The sequence below is a fragment of the Arachis hypogaea genome, chromosome 12 (genome assembly GCF_003086295.3).
Source record: "Arachis hypogaea cultivar Tifrunner chromosome 12, arahy.Tifrunner.gnm2.J5K5, whole genome shotgun sequence".
In the NCBI taxonomy this organism is placed as follows: Eukaryota; Viridiplantae; Streptophyta; class Magnoliopsida; order Fabales; family Fabaceae; genus Arachis; species Arachis hypogaea.
In genome coordinates, this window is record NC_092047.1 from 60,804,253 (window position 1) to 60,816,235 (window position 11,983).

General features: G+C 39.7%; 1 non-coding gene across 1 annotated transcript; it reads right to left on the bottom strand.

The window, feature by feature from the left end:
- Window positions 1–323: 323 nt before the first annotated feature.
- LOC112730958 (small nucleolar RNA R71) lies at window positions 324–431 on the bottom strand. The gene has a single exon (XR_003166757.1). It is a non-coding gene; the product is annotated as a small nucleolar RNA R71 (small nucleolar RNA).
- Between the last annotated feature and the right edge of the window lie 11,552 nt (window positions 432–11,983).

Consider the following 11,983-nt stretch of genomic DNA (forward strand, 5'->3'; position numbering starts at 1 on the left):
GAAGAAGCATCTCTATTCCTGCCATTGGAGCAAACAACTTTGAGCTGAAACCTCAATTAGTTTCTCTGATGCAGCAGAACTGCACGTTTCATGGACTTCCATCTGAAGATCCTTTTCAGTTCTTAACTGAATTCTTGCAGATATGTGATACTGTTAAGACTAATGGAGTAGATTCTAAAGTCTACAAGCTCATGCTTTTCCCTTTTGCTGTAAGAGACAGAGCTAGATTATGGTTGGATTCTCAACCCAAAGACAGCCTGAACTCTTGGGATAAGCTGGTCACGGCTTTCTTAGCCAAGTACTTTTCTCCTCAAAAGCTGAGCAAGCTTAGAGCTGATGTTCAAACCTTCAGACAGAAAGAAGGTGAATCCCTCTATGAAGCTTGGGAAAGATACAAACAGTTGACCAAAAAGTGTCCTTCTGACATGCTTTCAGAATGGACCATCCTGGATATATTCTATGATGGTTTATCTGAGCTATCAAAGATGTCACTGGACACTTCTGCAGGTGGATCCATTCACCTAAAGAAAACGCCTACAGAAGCTCAAGAACTCATTGACATGGTTGCTAATAACCAGTTCATGTACACTTCTAAGAGGAATCCTGTGAGTAATGGGACGCCTATGAAGAAGGGAGTTCTTGAAGTTGATACTCTGAATGCCATATTGGCTCAGAATAAAATATTGACTCAGCAAGTCAATATGATTTCTCAGAGTCTGCATGGAATGCAAGCTGCATCCAACAGTACTCAAGAGGCTTCTTATGCAGAAGAAGCTTATGATCCTGAGAACCCTGCAATAGCAGAGGTAAATTACTTAGGTGAACCTTATGGAAACACCTATAACTCATCATGGAGAAATCATCCAAATTTCTCATGGAAGGGTCAAAAGCCTCAACAAGGCTTTAATAATGGTGGAGGAAACAGGTTTAGCAATAATAAACCTTTTCCATCATCCACTTAGCAACAGACAGAGAACTCTGAACAAAATACTTCTAATTTGGCAAACTTAGTCTCTGATCTGTCTAAGGCCACTGTGAGTTTCATGAATGAAACCAGGTCTTCCATTAGAAATTTGGAAGCACAAGTGGGCCAGCTGAGTAAAAGGATCACTGAAATCCCTCCTAGTATTCTCCCAAGCAATACAGAAGATAATCCAAAAGGAGAGTGCAAGGCCATTGACATAAGCACCATGGCCGAACCTGTGAGGAGAGGAGAGGACGTGAATCCCAAGGAGGAAGACCTCCTGGGACGTCCAGTGATCAATAAGGAGCTTCCCTCTGAGGAACCAAAGGACTCTGAGGCTCATCTAGAGACCATAGAGATTCCATTGAACCTCCTTATACCCTTCATGAGCTCTGATGAGTATTCCTCTTCTGAAGAAAATAAGGATGTTACTGAAGAGCAAATTGGCAAGTTTCTTGGTGCAATCATGAAGCTGAATGCCAAATTATTTGGCATTGATACTTGGGAAGTTGAACCTCCCTTGTTCATCAATGAACTAAGTGATCTGAATCAACTGACATTGCCTCAGAAGAGATAAGATCCTGGAAAGTTCATAATACCCTGTACCATAGGCACCATGATCTTTAAGGCTCTGTGTGACCTTGGTTCAGGAATAAATCTCATGCCCCTCTCTGTAATGGAGAAACTGGGAATCTATGAGGTGCAAGCTGCTAAAATCTCATTAGAGATGGCAGACAGTTCAAGAAAACAGGCCTATGGACAAGTAGAGGACGTGTTAGTAAAGGTTGAAGGCGTTTACATCCCTACTGATTTCATAGTCTTGGATACTGGAAAGGAAGAGGATGAATCCATCATCCTAGGAAGACCTTTCCTAGCCATAGCAAGAGCTGTGATTGATGTTGACAGAGGTGAATTAGTCCTTCAATTGAATGGGACTCCCTTGTGTTTACAACTCAAGGTCATCCTTCTGTCAACATAGAGAGGAAGCATAAAAAGCTTCTCTCAAAACAGAGTCAACCAGAGCCCCCACAGTCAAACTCTAAGTTTGGTGTTGGGAGGCCACAACCAAACTCTAAGTTTGGTGTTGAACTCCCATATCCAAACTCTAAGTTTGGTGTTGGAGAGTCTCAACAATGCTCTGAACATCTGTGAGGCTCCATGAGAACCCACTATCAAGCTATTGACATTAAAGAAGCGCTTGTTGGGAGGCAACCCAATTTTTATTTATCTAACTATATTTTTCTTAGTTATATGTCTTTATAGGTTCATGATCATGTGGAATCACAAAATAAACAAAAAATTTAGAAACGGAATAAAAAACAGCAGAAGAAAAATCACACCCTGGAGGAGCATCTGCCTGGCGTTCAACGCCAGAACAGAGCATGGTTCTGGCGCTGAACGCCCAAAATGGGCAGTATCCTGGCGCTGAACGCCCAAAACAAGCATGGTTCTGGCGTTCAACGCCAGAAATGGCAACAAATGGGCGTTGAACGCCCAAAATGGGCACCAACCTAGCGCTGGACGCCCAGAGTTGTGTGCAAGGGCATTTTGCATGCCTAAATGGGTGCAGGGATGTAAATGCCTTGACACCTCAAGATCTGTGGACCTCACAGGATCATCTCAGGATCTGTGGACCCCACAAGATCCCCACCTTCCTTCCTCATAATCCTAGTTTTTTCCACATCTTCTTCTTCATCTATTCCTTCTTCTTTTGCTCGAGGGCGAGCAACATTCTAAGTTTGGTGTGGTAAAACAATTATGTAAAGGATCTATAGCTCAGTGGTAGAACATGTGGTTGCAAATCAAGAGATCCCTGAGATACCTCAGGGGATGCACTTCCCTCCACATAATTATTGGAAGCAACTGAGGATAGAAATACCAAAAATCACTAGGAATCAAGCCACAAAGGCAAGGAAGAGACATAGAAGAGCTCAAAAACATCATTGAAACACCATCATCACTAAGGTGGATTCATTTCTTGCTCTTATTTCTTCTGTTTTTCGTTTTCTATGTTATGGTGCTTATCTATGTTTGTGTCTTCATTACATGATCATTAGTAGTTAGTAACTATGTCTTAAAGATATGAATGTCCTATGAATCCATCACCTCTCTTAAATGAAAAATGTTTTAATTCAAAAGAACAAGAAGTACATGAGTTTTGAATTTATCCTTGAACTTAGCTTAATTATATTGATGTGGTGGCAATGCTTCTTGTTTTCTGAATGTATGCTTGAACAGTGCATATGTCTTTTGAAGTTGTTGTTTAATAATGTTAAATATGTTGGCTCTTGAAAGAATGATGACTAGGAGACATGTTATTTGATAATCTGAAAAATCATAAAAATGATTCTTGAAGCAGAAAAAGCCAAAGCTCTTAAAACCAAGAGGCAAGAGCAAAAAGCCAATAACCCTTAAAACCAAAAGGCAAGGGCAAATAAAAAGGATCCCAAGGCATTCAGTTCATTGGTGAGCAAGGGAGGTTCATCTTCCCAAGTCTCATTACCAAATAATTTGGCATTCAGCTTCATGATTGCACCAAGGTACTTAGCAACTTGATCCTCAGTAACATCTTCATTCTCTTCAGAAGAAGAATACTCATCAAAGCTCATGAAGGGCAGAAGGAGGTTCAATGGAATCTCTATGGTCTCTAGATGAGCCTCAGATTCCTTTGGATCATCAGAGGGAAACTCCTTATTGGTCACTGAGCATCCCAGGAGGTCTTCCTCACTAGGATTCACGTCCTCCTCCTCCCTTGTAGGTTCGGCCATGATGGTCAAATCAATGGCCTTGCACTCTCTCTTTGGATTTTCTTCTGTATTGCTTGGAAGAGTACTAGGAGGAGTTTCAATGATCCTTTTACTCAGCTGGCCCACTTGTGCTTCCAAATTTCTAATGAAGGACCTTGTTTCATTCATGAAACTCACAGTGGCCTTAGATAGATCAGAGACTATATTTGCTAAGCTAGATGGGTTCTGCTTAGAATTCTCTGTCTGTTGCTAAGTGGATGATGGAAAAGGTTTGCTATTGCTAAACCTATTTTTTCCACCATTATTAAAGCCTTGTTGAGGCTTTTGTTGATCCTTCCATGAGAAATTTGGATGATTTCTCCATGAGGGATTATAGGTGTTTTAATGCTGGCGGAAATTGGCGAGTTAAGAATGATTATAAAATATATGTTGCAAGTATAGTTCTCAACCAACCAGAAATCCGCTCATCAATTTAGAAGGGTGTCACAGAAATTAAAATCAAAATACTGGGAGTATGAGTCCCAGGTCGTCTCCCAACGAGTTGCAGAAAAGTGTGCTATTTTATTAATCAGATGTTTTAAAAAAGGTTTGAGTTGAATGAAAGAAAATTAAATTAGAAAATTTATATAAATTTAAATAAAAGCCTTGACTGGGAGTTGATTAGCTGGAAGCCCTATTCTTGTTGCAGTACTCTCAAGATTAATTGATAATTGGGAGTTATTATGTTTAGTTGTCCCTTACTAAGTAAGGAAAAGTTAAACAAGTTGGAATGCTATTCTATCCACAAGTTCCAATCCGCTCTTGGGAGGATTGGTGTGAGTGACTAGAGAGCAATCCAACAATAAACCCAATTACAATCTTTCTCTTGAGCATCCCAACTCAAGGGTTTCTTTCAATCAACTCCCCATCAAGTTAGGGAACTACTCGCTCATTGTAAATGAAGAATTCATAACATGAGAAAGGGAATTAAAGAAAGACATGATAAATAATGATCAAAAGATTAATTAAAAATAAAAGTAATTCTTGTATTGATAAATGCTAAAATAATCCAATGGTAAAATTAAGTAAATTAAGGAACATGGAAGAGTAAGTGATTAGCGGATAATTTATACGCTTTTTGGCATTGTTTTTAGTATGTTTTTAGTAGGATTTAGTTACTTTTAGGGATGTTTTCATTAGTTTTTATGTTAAATTCACATTTCTGGGCTTTACTATGAGTTTGTGTGTTTTTCTGTGATTTCAGGTATTTTCTGACTGAAATTGAGGGACTTGAGCAGAAATCAGATTCAGAGGTTGAAGAAGGACTGCTGATGCTGTTGGATTCTGACCTCCCTGCACTCAAAGTGGATTTTCTGGAGCTACAGAACTCGAAATGGCGCTTCTTCCAATTGCGTTGGAAAGTAGACATCCAGGGCTTTCCAGATATATATAATAGTCCATACTTTGGCCAAGAATAGATGACGCAAACTGGCGTTCAACGCCAGCTCTCTGCCCAATTCTGGCGTCCAGCGCCAGAAAAGGATCCAAAACCAGAGTTGAACGCCAGAAATGGCTCAAAACCTAGCGTTCAACTCCAAAAATGGCCTCTGCACATGGAAAGTTAAAGCTCAGCCCAAGCACACACCAAGTGGGCCCCAGAAGTGAATTTATGCATCAATTACTTACTCATGTAAACCCTAGTGACTAGTTTATTATAAATAGGACCTTTTACTATTGTATTAGGCATCTTTGAACGCATGGTTCTTAGATCAGAGGGGCTGGCCATCTCGGCCATGCCTGGACCTTTCACTTATGTATTTTCAACGGTAGAGTTTCTGCACTCCATAGATTAAGGTGTGGAGCTTTGCTGTTCCTCAAAGATTAATGCAAAGTACTACTGTTTTCTATTCAATTCATCTTATTTCGCTTCTAAGATATTCATTCGCACTTCAACCTGAATGTGATGAACGTGACAATCATCATCATTCCCCATGAACGCGTGCCTGACAACCACTTCCGTTCTACTTTCGATTGAATGAGTGTCTCTTAGATTTCTTAATCAAAATCTTCGTGGTGTAAGCTAGAATGATGGCGGCATTCAAGAGAATCCGGAAAGTCTAAACCTTGTCTGTGGTATTCCGAGTATGATTCAATGATTGAATGACTGTGACAAGCTTCAAACTTGCGAGTGCTGGGCGTTAGTGACAGATGCAAAAGGAGGGTGAATCCTATTCCAGCATGATCGAGAACCGACAGATGAATAGTCGTGCCGTGACAGGGTGCGTTGATCATTTTCACTGAGAGGAGGGGATGTAGCCACTGACAATGGTGATGCCCTTGCATAAAGCCAGCCATGGAAAGGAGTAAGACTGATTGGATGAAGATAGCAGGAAAGCAGAGATTCAGAGGAACAAACGCATCTCTATACGCTTATCTGAAATTCTCACCAATGACTTACATAAGTATCTCTATCTTTACTTTTTATTAATTAATATTCGAAAACCACATAACTGTTTTATATCTGCCTGACTGAGATTTTCAAGGTGACCATAGCTTGCTTCATACTGACAATCTCTGTGGGATTCGACCCTTACTCACGTAAGGTATTACTTGGACGACCCAGTGCACTTGCTGGTCAGTTACACGGAGTTGTGAACCATGGTCTTGGCATCATGTTTTTTGGCGCCATTTCCAGGGAAAGAAAGAGCAATGAATTTTACATAATTAAAGTGTAATCACGATTCCGTGTACCAGTAAGAGACAAGTAAAGAGAACGAACTAGAATGTCGAAGTCTTGGTGAGGTAATAACTCTTCTCAATATCCCAATGCAAAAACAATGAACATAACAAATCCTAAAAACTATGAATGTGTAGAGAGAAAACCTAGAGGAGAGAAAAACTAGATCTAAAAACTAAAACTATGTGGAATGAATGTTGTTGTTGGTTTCTGCATGTTCTCTGGCTCTAGTCTGCTTTTCTGGGCCGAAAACTGGGTCAAAATAGGGCCCGAAATCGCCCCCAGCGATTCTGCAGATTATGCAGATCGCACATGTCACGCGGTCGTGTCATCCATGCGGCCGCGTCATTTGGCTTTTTGCTTTGCCACGCGGTCGCGTCATCCATGCGGCCGCGTTACTCGTGCTATTCCATGCCGTGCGGTCGCATCATCTATGCAGCTGCGTCACTGCGATTTCCTTTTCTTCGCGCGGTCGTGTGATCCATGCGGCCGCGTCACTTCTCGCTGGTCATCCCTTCAATTCCTTGTGTTCCTTCCATTTTTGCAAGCTTCCTCTCAAATCTCTAACTCATTCATGCCCTATAAAGCTTGAAACACTTAACACACAGATCACGGCATCGAATGGAATAAAGGAGAAATAAAATATATAATTAAAAGTCTCTAGGAAGCAGGTTTTCAATCATGCAATAACTTTAGGAAGGAATTATAAATGCATGCTTATTTAACGAATAAGTGGGTAAAGATCATGATAAAACCACATAAATAAACACAATATAAACCATAAAATAGTGATTTATCAACCTCCCCACACTTAAACATTAGCATGTCCTCATGCTTAGTTGAAGGAGATAAAATGAATGAGTAAGAACATGTAAAACCTATGAAATGCAATGCAACCTATACATATGAATGCAATTATATAATTTTTGTCCACTTGATCAAAAGTAAGTAAGCCCTTCAAAACAATTACAAATCAAATTCCACTAACTCAATTCTTATACAGTAAGAACAGATAAAAATGCAAGAAGATAGCTCATGAAAGCAGGGAACATAGAAATTCAAGCATGGAACCCTCACTGATGATGTATGTACACTCTAGTCTCTCTAGTGTATAGGGTCATCACTCTATCCTTCTCTAATCATGCTCTCTAATTTTTTTGTTCTTCTCCTAACCAATCAACAACATTTAATATACCAATGCAAACATCATGAGGTCTTTTCAAGGTTGTAATGGGGCCAAGGTAAGGGTGAGGATATATATATGGCTAAGTAAGCTTATAAATTGAATCTTTAATTAATCCAAGCTTTAACATAACCTATATATATATATTCTATATAACTTTAGAATTCATACCTAGCTACCCAGAAATCCCTTTCACATCCATACTCATGTATCAACCTTTTATTTTGATTTTATCATACATGCATTGATCTTTGAATGCTTGACTTAGCATTGGGGTAATTTTATCCCCTTATTTATTTATTGAATATTTTTGGGTTTTTTTTAATTATAGAAACATAAAAATAACGCAATTTATCAATGCACATAGATTTTTAATTCTTATAGTTTCACATGAGTAGGTATCCAAATTCCCATAATATTATCATGACTCATTCCCTTATTATCCTTTGTTCCCACAATTTCCCATACTTGATAAAACACATAATTCTATCTTAAGCTAACCAAAGATTCAACTTGGGATATATAATTATTTTTCCGCTTAAGACTAGTAATGTGGTAAAATATAGAACAAATGGAATTTAAAGGCTCAAAGTGGCTAACAAAGGTAATTGAAAGGGTAGGCTTTATTTGGATAAGTGAGCTAAACAAATAATGGCCTCAATCATATGCAAACATATAAATATAATAAATATTGGACATATAGGATGAAACAAAATATAGATTACAATCATAGAGAAGTAAACACACAAGAACAAAATAATTATGGTTAAATAATGTAACCATTCATAAAGGCTCAATTCTCACAGGTTGTGTGTTCTTTAGCTCAAAAATCATGATCCAAATACAACTTCAAGCAAATTTAACATAAAAGTTTTAATTAAAATTAGTGAAATTTTTGTTCCAAAGATAGGGTCTTAGAAGAAACTTATTGTCTTTTCAATCAAGCAGAACATGCATGCAACTAATCTATTACTATGCAATTTATCCTATTTTACAAAAGAAAAATCTAATTAAATATCCTAATTTATTGGTGCTAGGGAAGAGAAATTACCTCCAGAAGTTAGGTACTGACCGACCTCCCCACACTTAAGGCTTTGCACCGTCCTCGGTGTCATCTGTCAAGAACAAAGGTGGGCTGGTAGCAGTATCTCCACAGTCGGGACCATCATGGCTCCCTGTGCTGGTAAAGGAAGTGGAGTCTGGGGTGTCTGAGTCCTTGAATTTTCCCATGATCAGCTCCTTGAGGTATGTGAATTGGCGTTTGTTACGGCGCTCTCTCATCTTAGCTTTATGTTCTTGCCGATCCAACTTTTCAAGTATCTGCTGGAGCAGTTGGGCTGTTGTAGGTGCTTGTGGTGTTGAAGAAGGAATATCTTCAACTGGTTCAGTGGGTTGGCTGGTAGTGGCTGCTGGAAGTCTAAGGTACTTCCCATTGGGGACATATTGATCATCCCTTGGAAGCATGGCTTTGGTGTCCCCAGCTTTGTAGGAGACTCCGGCTACTGAGACAAGATCTGAGACCAGGGCGGGAAAAGGTAAGTTGCCCGCGATTTGTACGTGTCCCATGGCATTCCGGATATGTCTTGGTAGATTCAGAGGTTGGTCTGTAAGGATGCACCATAGTAGAACGGCCATGTCCGCAGTGAAGGAGGACTCGTGAGTGCTCGAAAAGACATAATGGGACATAATTTGTTCCCATACGCGAGCCTCCAAGGTAAGTGCTGAAGCCGAAATTCCCTTAGGGCGGGTACGATGGTATCCGTAGATCCATCGGCTACCAGGTAGTGCGATAACTCTGAGAACGGTGTCCCAGTCAAATTGGTACATCTGGCGCTTGAGTGCGGCTTCTTGAAAGGCGTCCAATCCTTCTGGAATAGGGGAAAGACTTAGAACTTTTTGAATGTCGTCTTCTATAATGGGGACTTGCTTCTGACGGACCTAGACAGACTGTAGGGTTGGTAGGTGGTAGTTGGAGTAGAACTCGACTACCCAAGAAAGATTGACCTGCCTTGGCTGTCTTTGTAGGAAACCCCATTGTCTTCGGGCAATTTGTGGCTCCACAAAGGTAACAATATTGGGCGGGAGGAGAAGAAGGTATTCGTTGTTGTAACTCCTTTCAGCCAGGATGGGGAACATCTGCTCACAGTAGCGATTGGGGAATCGCGCAGTGTCCTTTGCTGGGAAGGCTCTTTCTTTATCATCAACCTTTATGATCCTCTTAATTTTCTTTGTTGAGGGATTAACCGCAGTTGAAGAGGGTTCTGCCACTAATGCTCTTTTTGTACCTCTTCTTGCTGGTTGTTTGGGAGTAGCTTTCTCCTTTCCTTTCTTGGTGGCCATCCTGAAAAAGGGAAGAGGAAGTAAATTAAATTTAAAGGGATAGAGCAAGGAAGAGAACGGAAAGGATGGTTATAAATGCACATAAAAAGGTAAATGATATGAACACACGCTCATGAGTACATGTGAAAACTCATTAATGGAAAATAACTAGTGCATATGATGACAAGTGAATGCAAGGTGTTTATTGGCATGCCGGCAAAAGGGCATGAGTAGCATAGATCAAGCATCACTCGTAACAAACCATCACGTTTGTATTGACAATTAAATTCAATGAATAAAATAGTAAAGGAAATTTGTGAAAAGCAAGCATTGAATATTAGAGTAGAAAAATGTAGAGAAGTTCATAATGCCATATGGGCTTTTTCACAAACATATAGCATGCATGTAGAAGAAGCTCTTGAAAATAAGGATTTGAACATGCAAGTAATCCCTTAAAAAGCAATATATAATTGTCAAACAAATTTACAACACTCCACAAGCATATAATAATAAATAATGACTCACATAAATTGATAACACCAAGTAAAAAGGGAAAAGATAGAAAAAGAAAATATGAACAATGAAAGTAAAAAGAAAAGAAAAAAAGATGACATATAAAAATAAGAAGAATAATAGAAAAGTAAGGAGGGAAGGAGAAAGAAAAACCTTGTTAATGGGGGGTGAGAGAGAGTAAAAAGTGAGAAAGAAGGAAGAAGGGAAGAAGGGAGGGAGAAGAAATAAGGAGGGAAAAGAGAAAAATAGGATTTGGGGGAAAAAGATATGATAATTGGCAAAATTAGGAAAAACTGTGCGGCACAAGCGACGCGATCGCGTGGGGCACGCGGTCGCGCGACTTGCGCTTAAACTCAATGACGTGATCGCGTCGGTCACGCGGTCGCGTGACCCGTTTTAGGCTAATGGCGCGAGGGTAGCCTCGCACTCGCACAACTCCCTGTTCAAAATCATATTAGTGCCAAATTCTGGGTGACGCGATCGCATGGGGCATGCGATCGTGTGAGTGGTCAATTATTGGGATACGATGCGGTCGCATGGGGCACGCGGTCTGTAACGACCCAATTTCTGGTACGTCATGATCATACTAGAAACTGAGCGCTACCAACTTGTCTTCCTAATTATTATCTATTATTTATCATATGAGCCTGATTCGTTGTTAAAAACGTAGTTAATTTGCGAGGTACTTTTTTTTTTGAAAACATTTGGATTAATAGACGAAATCATTCATAAGCAATTCACAACTGATAATAGATAAAACAGTTATAAACAACCATACATAAATATATCACAAGCAGTTGATATCATTCGGTTATCCAGCCTTTATTAGAGTAAAGATCTTTAGTTAGGACACCCCTAGATATAGCTAAATAATATCTATATACATATATATACATACAACATCCCAGGCTCTGACCTGTTCAAGAAGTCCCTAAGCTGGCACCCAGGCTAGCCTAGACTCTATACTCACCTAGTCCCTCTAAACTACTAAAGCGAGGGAAAGTACGTTCTAGGTCTTCAAAACTCAAGTTAGGTGGATCGTCATCAAAAGGTGGAAGGTCGTCTACTAATCCTCTGCAGGATCATATGTCATCAAAGAGCATCTCTCAAGTACTTCATCGAGTGGCCACATAACAGCAACATCGTACGGAGGACTTAGGTTAAAGTTTGTAGATAAGCAGGGTGCAGATGTTGGCTGGTCTCACAGTATTTACATATAAACAGAAACGGAGTTCACTCTAGACTCAGTAGACTACCTAGAGCGGAATCTTTTTTGCGAACGGTCGTCAGTGAACTACGGAAGTGTACCCAAACTTCCATCTGAAGGGGGAAGAGAGAGAGAAGGGGTAAGAACTGGGGAGTTCTTAGTAGGGTCGGGGTTATTAGTTAAGTTCATTAATTCTGTGTCGCTTAGCAGACATATAGCAGAATACAGAGAAACAGTAAACAGAAGATACAGATAAATAAAGAAACTAAGAAAGCAAAACACAAACAAAAGAATACAAGAAAACAAAACACAGACACAAAGAATAGAATGAAAA